This window comes from Melozone crissalis, unplaced genomic scaffold, assembly GCF_028551555.1.
Source record: "Melozone crissalis strain CALT ecotype California unplaced genomic scaffold, PUWL_Pcris_2 ptg000005l_1, whole genome shotgun sequence".
Classification (NCBI taxonomy): Eukaryota; Metazoa; Chordata; class Aves; order Passeriformes; family Passerellidae; genus Melozone; species Melozone crissalis.
Window position 1 is genome coordinate 49391420 of NW_026535783.1, and position 13973 is coordinate 49405392.

Genomic DNA, 13973 nt, shown 5'->3' on the forward strand with positions numbered 1-13973 from the left:
GGAGCTGGCTCATAAAGATGTTCAAGAGCAAATTAATTTTCTTCCTATCCTGTGCCAACAAGATCTGACAAGCCCAAAGTCTCCTTTCTCTCTTCAGATTTGTTCTGGAAAATACTTCTAACTTGCCATGAAGACAGAGGTGGATAAATACATAGCATTTTCATCCACAGGTATGAACATATAAAGGAAGTACCCTTCTGAAGGCAAAAGGGGTGCAGTAGTAAGGAATAGTGCATCTGTCCTGCTCTCTGCCGTGTGACACAACCTTGGATGTGACCACAAAAAACACATGTGGCCCCTTTTTATACAGCATGTTATTTTAAAAAAATTCCTGTGTAGCCCATTAACAACTGAGTCACTACCACAATAAAAGCTGAACACAGAGATCCTCTTCCACATATCTTTGCTTTACTGGCTGAGTGTAATCAGCACTGTTCCCCAAATCGAAATTAGACCAGAACCACATAACAAGTGCAGCAGTAAACTTAGCTCTACTTAGCTTAAACGAAACTCCACTTTGTTTTTAAACTGAACAGCTCCCACTGTTTCTTTCAAATAGAAACTTTCCATAGTGCTTCTAGAGCCAATAAAATGGTGGGGGCAGCAGATGTGGCTTGGATGCCTGAACATCTCACACATGTATGTGAAATGAAATACTGAGATGTGCATTCAAATATAGTGCAAGACTAACTTGGGCATCTTTAGCATTCCCTTTGATGTCAGGTCTTGCAAGCTGTAGCTACATTCAAATTGCAGCTTGTCAAGGCGAAGCTTTTTCATTTGTCTCTTCTCCCTTGACTTTGCCTTTCCCTATGCATCTTTGTCCTTAATATTTCTATTCGAGGGCAACAGAAAGAAGGAAATGTTATCTCCTGGGGGTTGCCAGGTACAGACCAGGGTCAGCCAACACATACCTATTTCGTAGAAACCAAAGCTCAGCAACTCTCTGCAGGTTTTAGAAACAGCCTCCAGGTATGCTAACAAAGAAAGAGAAAAAAACCAGATCTGATAGAATCATTGAATAGTTTGAGTTGGAAGGGACCTTAAAGATAATCTCATTCCAAAATCCCTGCCATGAGTAGGGGACCTTCTCCTATGCTTGAATAATTCCAGGGATAGGGAATCCACAGCTTCTCTGGGCAACCTGTTGCAGTGCCTCATCATCCTCAAAATGAAGTGAGACATTCATATCCCTATGAAGGCAAAAATCCCACATTCCCCCACAGCAAGCAGGTGCTTTAGTTCATCTCTTCTTCAAATTAATCCCAGTCCAATGTCTAATCTGGGTTTCCCCTTTACCTACTTCTTTATGTATCTGTGATCCTGGAAAAAATCACTTTTAAAAACTGCTCCTAACCAAAGGCAGGTTTTTAGTCATATGAAAAAAAAAAAAAAAAAAAAAAAAAAAAAAGCCCTGCAGAGGGGGAAACAGGTAACATGTCCTGGCTTTTTTCTTTGGAGGGAGAAGACCTATGTGATGTGGCCTTTCTGTGAAGCCCACCCCATGCCTCTGCCCAGCGTCCCCCTGGCTAGCAAGGACAATACCTACACCCCTGCCTGAACAGGGATTGCCTAAATCAAGGAGTGAATCTTCTCTTATTCTCTCCTTCAAAAAGGCAAGTCTGGACAAAGAAAAAGGAGGGGAAAAATCCAACACATTCCAAACTTCTCCCTAACCTCTCTATCTGTGTCAGCCCTGGCCAGCTTCTGCCCAGTGCCAAACATTCTGTTGCTATGAAACCAAACAAAGCCATAGAATATTAGAATGTCCTGAGTTGGAAGGGGCCCACAAGAATCAGTGAACTACAACTCCTGGCCCAGCACAGGATACCCCAAGAGTCACATCATGTGCCTGAGAGCATTCTCCACCTCTGGACCATGGGAGTACTGAACTGTGTCAGGCTGGTGCTCTGTGACCTTTCCCTGGGGGGCTTCTTCCAGAGCCCAGACACCCTCTGGGTGAAGACCCTTCTCCTTATGCTTAACTTAAACTTCCCCCAACAAAACTTCAGACTGCTCCCTCGGGTCTTGCCACTGAGAAGGAATCAGTGCCTGTCCATCTGCTTTCCCTCCCAAGGAAGCTGTAGGTCACTGTGAGAGCTCCCCTCAGTCTCCTTTGGGCTTCATAGACATGGATCTTTCACCATCCTTGTGACCCCTCCTCCTCCCCAACAGTTTTGTATCTCTCTCACACTGTGGCACCCAGAGCTGCCCCCAGCACTGGAGGTGAGGCTGCCCCAGTGCAGAGCACAGCAGGACAATGCCCTCCCTTGCCTGGCTGGCCATGCTGTCCCTGATGTCCCCAGGACACGGGTGGCCCTCCTGGCTGCCAGGGCACTGCTGACCATGTTCAACTTGCCATCAACCAGGACCCACTGGTCCCTCTCTGTGGCACTGCTTTCCAGAATCTCATTTCCCAGTCTGCCTGCACATCCAAGGTTGCCCCATCCACAGCTGCAGAATCCAGCACCTGCTTTTGTTAAACTTCATATGATTGGTGATTGCCTAGCCCTCTAATTAGTTGAGATGTCTCTGCAGGGCCCCTCTACCTTCAACAGCTCCTCCCAGTTTAGTGTCCCACTTTACATCTTTGAGTTTGTCTTGGGTTCTGTATCCAAGTCATTAGTGAAGATGATGAGGAGCACTGGCCCTAAGATGGAGCACTGTGGAACCCCACAGGTGACATGTCACCAGCCTGATGTCACCCCATGCACTTAACCCTTTGTGTCTGACCCATCAGCCAGCTGTTCACCCACCACATGACATATCCAGAAGGATCCTGTGAGAGACAGCATCAGAAGCTTCACTGAAATCAAAAAACATCACATCATCAACAAGGTGAGCTGCCTTGTCATAAAAGGGAATTAGTTCGTCAAGCAGGACCCTCCCCTCATGAAGCCATGCTGGCTATGACCAATGACTGCATTTTCTTTCAGGGGTATTCCAATAACTCCCAGAATAATCTTCTCCACAATTTAACCAGGCACTGGAGTTATCAGGGTCATCCCTCTTGCCATGAAGGAATTCTTCCTCATATCCAACATGAACCTTTCCTGGTACAGCCTAAGGCCATTTCTCATCCTGTTGCTCGTTGTCTGGGAGAAGAGGCTGACACCCATCTTGCTACAACCTTCTTTCAGGTTGTTGTAGACAACAGTAAGGTCTCCTCTGAGCCTCCTCTTCTCCAGGCTAAAAACTCCAGCTCCTCAGTCACTCCTCATATGACTTACTTTCTGAACCCTCAATCACCTTTGTTTCCCTTCTAAATCATTTATCAGTATAAAGGTAATTTCAGCAAAACCTGCGATTTCTTGATGAACAGTGGGAAACAGAGGGATTAAATCTCTTGGGACCATCACACACCTCATCAGGTTTTGACTCATCTGAAAAACTTTATTTGTTACCGTATGCAGACTCAAAGCCCTACTCAGACATGGAGCTGTACTGTGCCATACACACCGTGCTCTCCAGAGGAGCACAGAATGAATGAACAAGGCAGATGAGAACAGCAACCTACTGCTGTCCAAAGCACCTACATTGGGTAGCACTGACCAGATGCTAACTCTAGTTATCTTGTCCACAAAAACTTTTTCCTTAGGTGATGCCATAGAATACACGTGCAAGGTTCCATCTTTTGTATCAAGATTTTATATTATGATCTTATACTATGAGCTTGGCATTGACATCTGGCTTTGTTCCGTAAAATGTGTTACTTGTCTTTTCTACATGTGAGAAGACTCCTGAGGTACATTTGCTTGTTCCAGGACTTGAGGAGAGCAGGAGCCCCAAGTCTTCACACAGTGTAAGACTTCTATCCAGATCCCCCTGGGTTCCAAGGGAGCTTCCAAGGGCTTCCACGAGCCCCTTCACAAACCTGGGCTCCCAGGGAAATCCTCTTCTCCTGCCTCTGCACCATCCTGTCAATAAACCTCAGATTTTACCCTCTCCATGTTGGCCAAAAACAAACACATGCACTTGTATCTGATTAACAGATCCGTTATCAGTTTATTATGTCAAAAAATCTGCATTTCCCTTATCACTAGCACTAGTAATGAAAAAAAAAATTAAAGTCGAGGAATTGTCTCTCCCTTCACAACTGTTGCTCACATTCAGAGAAGATGGATGAAGATGGGTGAAAGCATCCATCCCTCGAGACCAACAACAGCTCAGCCTCACAAAGATCATAACCTCACCTGCAAGGGCTACTGTGTTAAATGTTTCTGAATTCATAAATCCATGCCCACTGCTCAAGATTCAACCCCAAAATGAAAGTGGGTGAAGTTGTCAGGAAAGGGAGGAAATCCTCTCCCCAGGTCCTCAGGCTTCATGTGGGAGGACTCTGACTTCAGGAATGTGGTAGCTGGGCAGTGACCTAGCTAAAAGCTTTCAGTCATGAACCTCAGGCATTAATTGCAACTCTTCTGATTGACAGCAAGGGTCTAAGTGGGTCTTCTGTGATAATGAAGTTTAAAAATGTTAGGCAAGGGTAAGGTATGCTGCTAACATCAGATGCAACCAGGCTGGAAAACCCTGAACATGCTGCTCTCTGAACCATGTGAATAACTGAACGATTTTGCATTTGATTGGCACCCCCAAAACACATGCACATTGCCTCAAGTCAATGTATGTCCCACAAACTCAATAGAAATACTTTCTGTTTCAGTGTTTTCTGTTTGAACTGAACTGAGTTCTAAAAGAAATTCCATTTTGAATGAGAATGAAGTATTACAGAGGGCAACAATCCACCTTTTGGGTTGTTTTACAGATTACGGTATTTTCATCAAAATTAGGATAAATTAGAAAAAGTTTGTTTCTTCATTTGTATCTTTTAATAACTAAAAAAAAATGTTCTTTTCTGTAAAAATTTGTAAAAGCATCAGTGGGACTTCTGGCCTCCAAGGCAGACCCTAAGAGGGAGTGATGATCTGCCTGCCTGAAAAAATATTCTGCTGTTTCACCTGAGTGCTCTGTAACTTTTTCTGCATTCTGATCTAAATACTCTGGCTAAGGCCACTGTGCACTATCACATATCGGGTATCAAGGTAATTGCAAAATTGAAGCTTCTGATTCCTCTATTATTTCGTTTTTATTATTAATAGTTCCATAACATTGAATATCTAAGATGCTGTGGAAACAATACCAACCAGTGTAGGCAGGGTTTTAATTGGTTTTGAGTGTGCCCAACAGAATTTTCCCTGTATTTACCAAATTAGTGAAAAGTGAACCTTATTAACTGTGCATCATCTCAGTGCTATGCAAAGAAATTCTTGTGGGCCCACTGGGGAACTGCATATCAAGGTAGCATTGGACACCTCACACCACTGCAGCATCTTTTCCATGGAGGGAAGCAGACCACAGATACAGAAAGGGGAGAGAAGCCTTATCCACCTCCCCATAAACACACAGGAAAAAAAAAACAGGAACTGCTGTTGTTTTTAATTGGAAGAAGAACAGAGCAGTCCGGTAAAACTCTACATTATGAGATGTGGTGGTCAAAATTGAAGAACCACGTGGGAGCACATATATTAATTCACTAGGACTAACATTTTTTACAAAATATACCTCCATTCCTTCAGGGTAAAATCATGTTTAAACTATCACTCCTACTGAGAAACTGTACACCATCATATGTTGTTTCATAGAATTACAGAAACATGGAAATACATGGCTTGCAAGAGGACTTTTAAATGTCATCTAGTCCAAATCCCCCACCACGGGTAGGAACTTTTCCACTAGACTGCTTGAGGTTGTCACATAACATCTAGTCATACTTAAAGTTAGGAAGCAGAACTTAATGTAGTGAATCTACCCAGACTACTTCTAGATTTGGCCTTGGAAAAAAAAAAACCAGCAGACAACCTGTTCTGCAACGTAGTTGCTCTACAATGCATGTGAGCATAGCAGAGCATTGCTCTACTATGTACCTTGCCCAGACTAAGCATCTGATGCAATCTGCAGCCGGTGGAAAGATACCAGGAACTGCAAAGGATCAACAACTCATCCCAAAACAGGAACTGTGAGATGGGCTGCACAAAGCATCCCTGGAACAGCAAAGGGAAGCAAGGAAAAAGCCCAGCTTTTGCACCATAAATGCCAGCTCTGCCAACCCTGCTTGCAATGGCATAGCCTTGTTGCACCCCTAATGTGAGGAATTCCAGGGGTAGCAGTATCACACATAACGCTGATCCTCTGCCAGGAACACCCCAGCAGCTCCTCCATCCCAGAGTGGTACTCAGATGCAACGGAGAAAAGCCAGGAAGCTGCTCTAGCCAGCACAAGTCTGAGTTAGCTCAGGGAACCAAGATCCTGCTCTGGCTGACCTCCAATGGTTCATATACACCAGCGTCACAGCAGTACTTCTTTGAGTACATCCCTCTGTAAATGTTTAAAGAGGTATTTGAGAGCTCGGAGGAATGGACAGGTTACCTTCATCAGCACAAAGAAACTGGCAGGCTTTGGGCTCACACTGTGTCTCTGAAGATGAGTTTTTACTTTAGAAAGACTTTAATAATATTATGGAGACCTGGTTCGTGTGAGAGACCAGGGCATTACTGCAGTTCCTCACACTATTATTTTTGCTTTTTCCACAACCTCAATGCACCCAGACTCACAGTCTGTGCAACTTTGTGATGCCAATGTCATTCTTGTAGAGAAGTCTATACCTCCCTTCACCCTGAGCAGGAACAAATTACCAACTCTCATATTCCTCTTGCTCAGCATGGCAAGTCTCATCTGCTGTCCACACAGAGCAGAGGTGTTCCCAGTTTGTCCAGTTTATATTCAGAGCGCATTGAATTAGCACATCTGAACTACCTTGTTTGAGAAAATACAGAATTTTTCAACTCCCCAGCATTCCATTCCCTTTCCTCACTGTCTTTTTCAATACAGACTGTGCTGCATTAAACTCAAGTGCTTCAGTGATTAAAAGTAGAAGCTTCCAGGTGAATCTACAATGCCCACAAGCTCCCTGGACGTCGCCTGCAGGTTGGAGCCATTATGAATCATCCAAGTCCATCACAGGAAGCTAAGATATCAGATGTACCTCCAGGTAGAAGGATAAAACTCCTGCTTTGAAGGTTGGGTTTTTTTCAGGAAAAAAGGAGGGATCTCTGCTCAAAGAGAGCTGACACCATGGAGAGGGAAAGGCATTCCTTTGGTGTTGGAAGCAACTGGCTTAGCAGCAGGCATGCAGGCAGGACTACCTGAGGAGGTCTGTAACCTGTCTGCCTGCAATAACCAATGCATCACAACTTTCCTGAGGAAAACAAGGTATGTATTAACATCCACTGCCCCTCTCCCTGCTTTGTCCTTGCCAGTCCTTCCTGAAGGACTTCCTCAGTAGGCAAGCAAAAATCCAGTCTCAACTACTCAGCTACACTGAGTTACAGAAAACAAAAGCCAGGATCTCTCCTAATGCACAGCATTACCACATTTACAATACTTCTGTTCTACTTAAGCAATACTGATCAAAGAGGTCTCTGACCTTCTACAGATGCCACAAATTACTTTTGGTGCCAGGCAAGACAGCCAGCTGGTGGGAACCACCTCTTGTCCTTTGTCACATCTGCCTGGGACTGGTTTACCCAGAGCATAGACTGACAAGACATGGCGACTGTTACTAGAATAGGGATTCTTGGAAGCCTCAGGCTGCAAGCAGGCAGTGCTCTCTCCTCAGTGGATCTGAAATACATGGTGCCCACTGTGAAAGCATTGTGAGGCACCTGCTTCTGTGCTTGCCACAGAGCAACAGTGAAGTGAAAAGGTCAAGTTTGAGTGCAAGTCTGTGGAAGGAGACAAAAGAGGGGGAAGAGTTTAGGGGAATACAAGCGCTTTCACCCCAACAAGTGATTGTTTCTTGCATGAAGAAACCCTTCTGCATATGAATCAAACTCCTTGCTATCACCTAGATTAAAAAAAAAGGAATGTGTGCTGAGAAGAGCAGGAGCAGCAGAATAGACGTTGGAAAATTACAAAAAAGAATGGAGAGAGGGATTGAAAAGGGTAAGTACTTTCATGTAGGTAGCATTAACAACAACAACAAAAAACAGAATAGCAGAACAAGAGATTTCTTTAACCTGTTACACCCCCATCACTCAAAGACATCTGAAACAAAACCAGTGCGTACACCCTTCCTTGGAAACCAGGTCGCAGTGTATTTCAGCAGCCAACACCATTACTACATAAAGCAGGAACTTAAAGAGGGAACAATTCCCTCTCCTCAAAGTAAAAACACTTCAGGAAAGTTCCCCCTGATAAAATATCTCTGTTTGTTTAAAACACACCTGGCTCACACAGCAATGCAAACTCGGTGGTTTGCATGACCAACCCTGTGCAAAAATTTAGTTAACTCCTCCTGGTTTTCCCTGTGTTCTATACAAATCAAGTGTGGGCCTTGATAGGTCTGTGGGAAAGACAGAGGGGAGGATGTTCCTGGGAAACTAGGGAAAAGTAATCATGTGCTTTCCTAAGCTGTTTATTTTATTTTTTTGTAAACTATCTGTCTGAATTGAAATTTTATCACTTCTTAACTATTCAATGCTGCAAACTGGAAAAGTTACTTTACTATGTGCTATTTTTTTCATTGCAAAATTATCTATTGATAGAGATCATGGGATTTCTGTGGGAGTACATTTTATTGTCATTAAATCTCAATCAGTTGATTCTATCAAGTTTGCCTGAGTTTCCACCCACTTGCTCTGCACTGGAGCCTCTGCCTGTGCCCCTCCAACACAGTTACACTTAGCACCAGCCTTATTCTGCACATCTCACCCCCTTGTTTTGGCTTGCCTGCTTGAGTAAGTTAGATTACTTACTTTTCACTTACATTTTCTCTGAATGATGGACAACTAAAGAGCTAATTAAACACTTAATTGCAAGATGTGAAAAAATGTCATTACTTTTAGAAGTAATTAGATTATAAACCTTCCAATTTTAAGACCGTGAAGACTTAAAACAGCAGAGTATCCCCATGAAAAACAGTAAGAAATTACTACAGTTTAGCACAGTGTGATTTTTGCTTCTGGAAGCAGAAAGACATGTCCTTGCCACATACCTGGGAAACACCGCAAAGATCTGGCAGTTATGGATATCACACACAACCTTATCCCAGAGCATTGTCTCTTGCACAGGATCTGCATTTTCCCAGCAGAACTTCCTGTGCAGACAGTAAATTGCTTTGCTTGTCTGTTTGCCACTCAGTTCCAGCTCTCTGTACGCTCTTTAGAAAAGGCTGGATTCTCCTTTCTGGCTGCCTCCAGTGGCAATCCTCACAGTTTCAGTAAAATATCTTACATCAATTTCAGCATGTTCGTGTCCCAGAGGTATGTCAGGGTAAGCAAAGTCAATGTCTCAACTCTTTGGCCAGGAAAAGAGGTAAGCAACTTCTGCAGGGTCATGCAAGCAGCACAAGAGAGAATGTAATTCCTCTGCAACCCCAACTAATCTGAACTGCTTTACAGAAACTTTTCACAAAAGCTCTTTTACTGGAGGCCTGAAAAGTCTCTCAGCAAATCCCTCAGCATCCCGTACTACTGTGTGATGCCAGTCAAAGGATTTGCAGCCCTCTTAAAGCAAGAAAGTGTTCAGAAGGCACAGAGATGTCAGTCATCAAAATTCCCAAGTCTGATGCTTATATATTGAGAATATCAATTCTCTGACTTTGTGACATGGGGGTATCCATGCTTGCCAAGCACATCGTGTACTACAAAGGCAGGAGTCAAGAAAACAAACAAAATCCCACTAACAAATACATACTCCAACAAATAGAGTTTAGTCCTTTCTAATTTGTGGCAATCTAGAGTTTAACAGCTTTTTTCCACCTCATATGGGAGCTTAAAGCAATAGTACTAGAGTGGAGAGAGGGTTAACCTTTAAACTATAGAATAACATAAAAAGTAAACCCAAAGGGACAGTATTTGTGTTCATTGGCAAGGAGAAGCACTGTAAAAGAGGGTGGAAATTTCCTGTTAGACAGGGAAACAGGAGAAAACTGCATGACACCGCAGAAAAGCTCCCATTAACAGCTCAAAATATTTCTCCATTTCCTTCACCCCACCACCAAGCTCTGCCAAGTCCCACTGTAAACCACCCTCTTTAAGTCATTTCACCCCGCAAAGTCACAGCTTGTCGCGTCAGTAAGATCTCATCAGAGAAAGCTGCAGACCTACCTCCTGGACTTTGCTGTGGCCTCTTCCCCTCTTTAGGATGCTCTGTCCCAGGAGATCAATATGGGTACTGCCAGCTCAGTGGGCAAACCAAGTCCTAGTGTCTGCTCCATCCTGCCACTGCCCGCAGCCTCCACCAGTATCAGTGCTTCACATGCGTATGAAGTCGGACATACAGAGGTAGTAGGGATGGCATTATTTCTTGCACAAATTAAAAAAGAAAATGTAAAATGTTAGCTGAAAAATAGTGAACATGGAGGCTTGGTATGTTAAGTCCCAGGGGTGGCTATGGCTGCAGTTCTGAACTAATAAGCCTTTGCTTTTTAGCTGGTTAGTTGGGAAGGTTTTATTGTTATTAAGCTGTGGAAGGCATTATCTGTATAAGAAGCATTTATTCTTGTTTACTCACATAGCATTTCTAAGCACCAAGAAGGCAGGGAGAAAGGAACACCATAAAAAGAACAGATCACATCAAAGCAACCTAATTTCCTTCTCCGGCAGAATAAAGAGGACTTGGGGAGAGGCAGAAAAGCACTGGGACACGAGGAGTCTGTCAAAAGCCTCAGCAAGTCTGAGATGCACATAATACTTCAGGTACCAAGACTCCAGGTGTCAGAGGCCTTGCTCCCTCCACAAATAAAATAGCTCTGACACTAAGCTAAGGCCAGAAGTTTGGGCTACTGTTATGAGATCCACAGTCCTCATGATACTTCCTGAAATTCTCCTTAGATATGATGGCTTGCATTGCAAGTTCACCTATACCTAAGTCCTTTGTATGGTATACAAAGTCTCCCTGGCAAGAAATAAATTTCTGGGCTATTATACCTAACTTTTCTCTGTGTGATGCTTACAAAGAAATTTGAGGAACTAAACACTGTACTATTTGTGTATACCACAAACAACTATCATGGTATTTTTCCTCGAGGAAAGCACTGCAGCAGTATTCGTAAGGCATATGTAGCATTGTCCTCCTCTCCATCCACATTTTGACCAAAATACACACACCAGCCTCCTCTTCATCACCAGTCTGCCAGATGATACAGAATTATAAACTGCACTTTTGTGACTGAAGTGTCACAAGCCTGAGTGTCATAAGCCCCAACAGGGCTCTGGGTGTCACAGATTCAAGGGCCCCTCCAGTCCTGCCTTAGCTCACTGTCCTCAGCATTGCAAAATTATACAGAAATAATGGTATCCAGATTCCTTAATATGGAATGTTAATACTTCATATTGGCACTCTCTGTCTGTATAAGATGCAATGTGGCAAGACAGTAGCTGGGTCAAGTTTACCTCTTTTCTGTATGATGGGAGGGTACCACGGTCAATTATATAATGTGTTATAAATTGATTTTAAAAAAATTAAGTAAATGGGACATTTTCTGTGAGACAAAAGCTCCCAGCACATGCAAAACTGAAAGAGGTCCCCAGACAGCTATGCATCTTTTGAGTAAGATTTTGGATGCTGATTTGTCCCTGCCTGGAAATCAAGCATGAAGAAAGACCTCCCCCAGCAAACAACGCACCACAAAAACACACACAGGCCAGCAGCACTGCACAGTCAATTCAAAAGAAAAAGGTCTTTGATTGGCACCAGGGAATCCTGCACAGGCCATGGGCTAGCTACTTGACCCGCCAGACAAGCCATGCAGCAGTTGGATAATACAACAGAGCCTGTTGCAGGAGGATGGGTGGATCTCTGACAGGCTGGTATCTACCCCACCACCTGCCTTTATCTGGGTTGGGGCAATTAAAGACCTCCTCTTTCTTCACAGTTGTCTTTGTGACAGAGCAATTTCTGCCTCGTGCCTGATCACACTGCAAACCCTGGAGAAGCCTTCCTCGAGTGTTTCAGGGAGAGCCTGATGAGGCTTGACTTGTTGACAATTACGCAAAACGTACTCCCTTGCTGGATTCAGCACCCCGCTGTTTATGTTGCAGAAATGAGCTTTTTATGACTCATCTGGTACATTTCTTAGTTCCTTTATCAATATTTCTTGGAAGACCTCAAAAGCTGGAGTCACCATATGACTCCTAATGACTCTGTAGCTGTAACTGCCACGTAAATGCTTTAAGCTTAATTCCTCTGAACTTACCTGGACTATTCATTTCAGATACAGTCTCCTGCCCCTCAGCAAGGCATTTATAGGATGGTCACAGCCAGCCTGTTGACTGACTAGAATAATTTGCACATATTAGACCATAAAATAGCATGCATAGCATAGGTTAAGAATAACAAAACTTACAGAACCTGGTACACATGCAGTTTTCAGTGTGTGGATCCCTTTCTTGGAGGTCTGAATACCCAGTGCAATAACACACGGAGGTGCCAACCCAAGCAACTGAAACTTGAATGTACTCCTTATCACCATTACTGCTTTTCAGAAAGTTATAATCCCTAGGAATTACTAATTTATACTACACAGATGTCAAAATGCATTAGCCAGGTTTGTTGGTAATCTTTCAATGCCTTTACAGCTGGGCAGCATACAGAAAAATACGTGGGAACAGGGCCAAAACCCAACACTATCAGATGTATAAAACCAGAAACCACAGTCGTACAAATGTTGTAGCATTTCACTTCCCTTTCTATTATCATCTCAGAAAAGCTATGTGCATGAAAGAACAACTACATCATATCCATGGAGCCCATCCAGCCCAAGATGTTGTCTCATAGTAGTCAAGAGCTGATGCTTGGAAACAGGAGAAAGAGTGAATACTCTTTAACATCTTCTCCGTATGTCCTTTCCGATCCATTTCCTTACAGCTTAGAAGTTTTCAAAGACAGGTTACAAATGTCTTTGAAAATTTTGAAATCTTGTGAAATGTTGAATTCTTTCACCCAGTCATTTTTGGACCTACATAAGCTTTCTGACTCGCAGACAACTAGGGATTGTGTGGGTGGGGGGGTAACACACTACAGCTCACTTGAGCGTAGTGTAAAAACCCACTGTCTTGTACTTGTTTTCAATCTTCTGCCTCCCAGTGTCACTTGACTGTTGTAATTCTCTGGCTGAAAGAAGCAAGCAGCTCTTTCCTGTTAATCACCTCCCCATCAGTAGCAAGTTTATCTACCATCTCTACCCCTCAGCTGTTTCTCTCACAAATAAGCAAATGCAAAAGGATTACTACTAAGGAAATTGATTTATGCAAAAAGGCTACTATTAATGAAACATGCCTATCTCAAAATGAAACAGGTTGGTTTATGGATTAGACATTTGGAATGAGTCAGAGGATGCTCAGTGGAGCAGATCCTTGGGTGGGACACAGTGCAAGTCCCCCATGAGGTCTTCTATTTCTAAGCCTTATTCTAGCATTAGTAAATCTGTTCACCCAATAATAAGGGACAAGCTGCTACTGTCTCTCTTCGAGAAAAAAAAGAAGTTCTGCCAGGTTCTTCCTATTGTTACTTTCTGTTTCTTCACAAGGAAAAAGAACCTCTTTCCATATTAAAGAAACAACAAAGTGCACTTGGCAAATTTGAACACAGCTACATGAACATTCTGAACAATTTACTGGGAAACGAAAAAATGCCAACATCACAGCAACCCCGATTCCCCTTACCAAACCTTATTTTAAGTTGGTGTAACTGTTGATTCTGGAGAGAAGGTTACGAGGCTACGACATCTGAGTACACCTCTTACCAGCCGGGCTGCGGGCAGGTGGGTGCCCCGGTTCCGGACACCCGCACCCTCTTACTGAGACGCAAAATCCCCCCGTAACTAACTTTTAAGACAAACAGCACCTTCTTACCGGAGCTCTCCCGCAGCGCCGGCACGACCCTCCTCCTGCGGCTCGGGCCGCCTCCAGCGC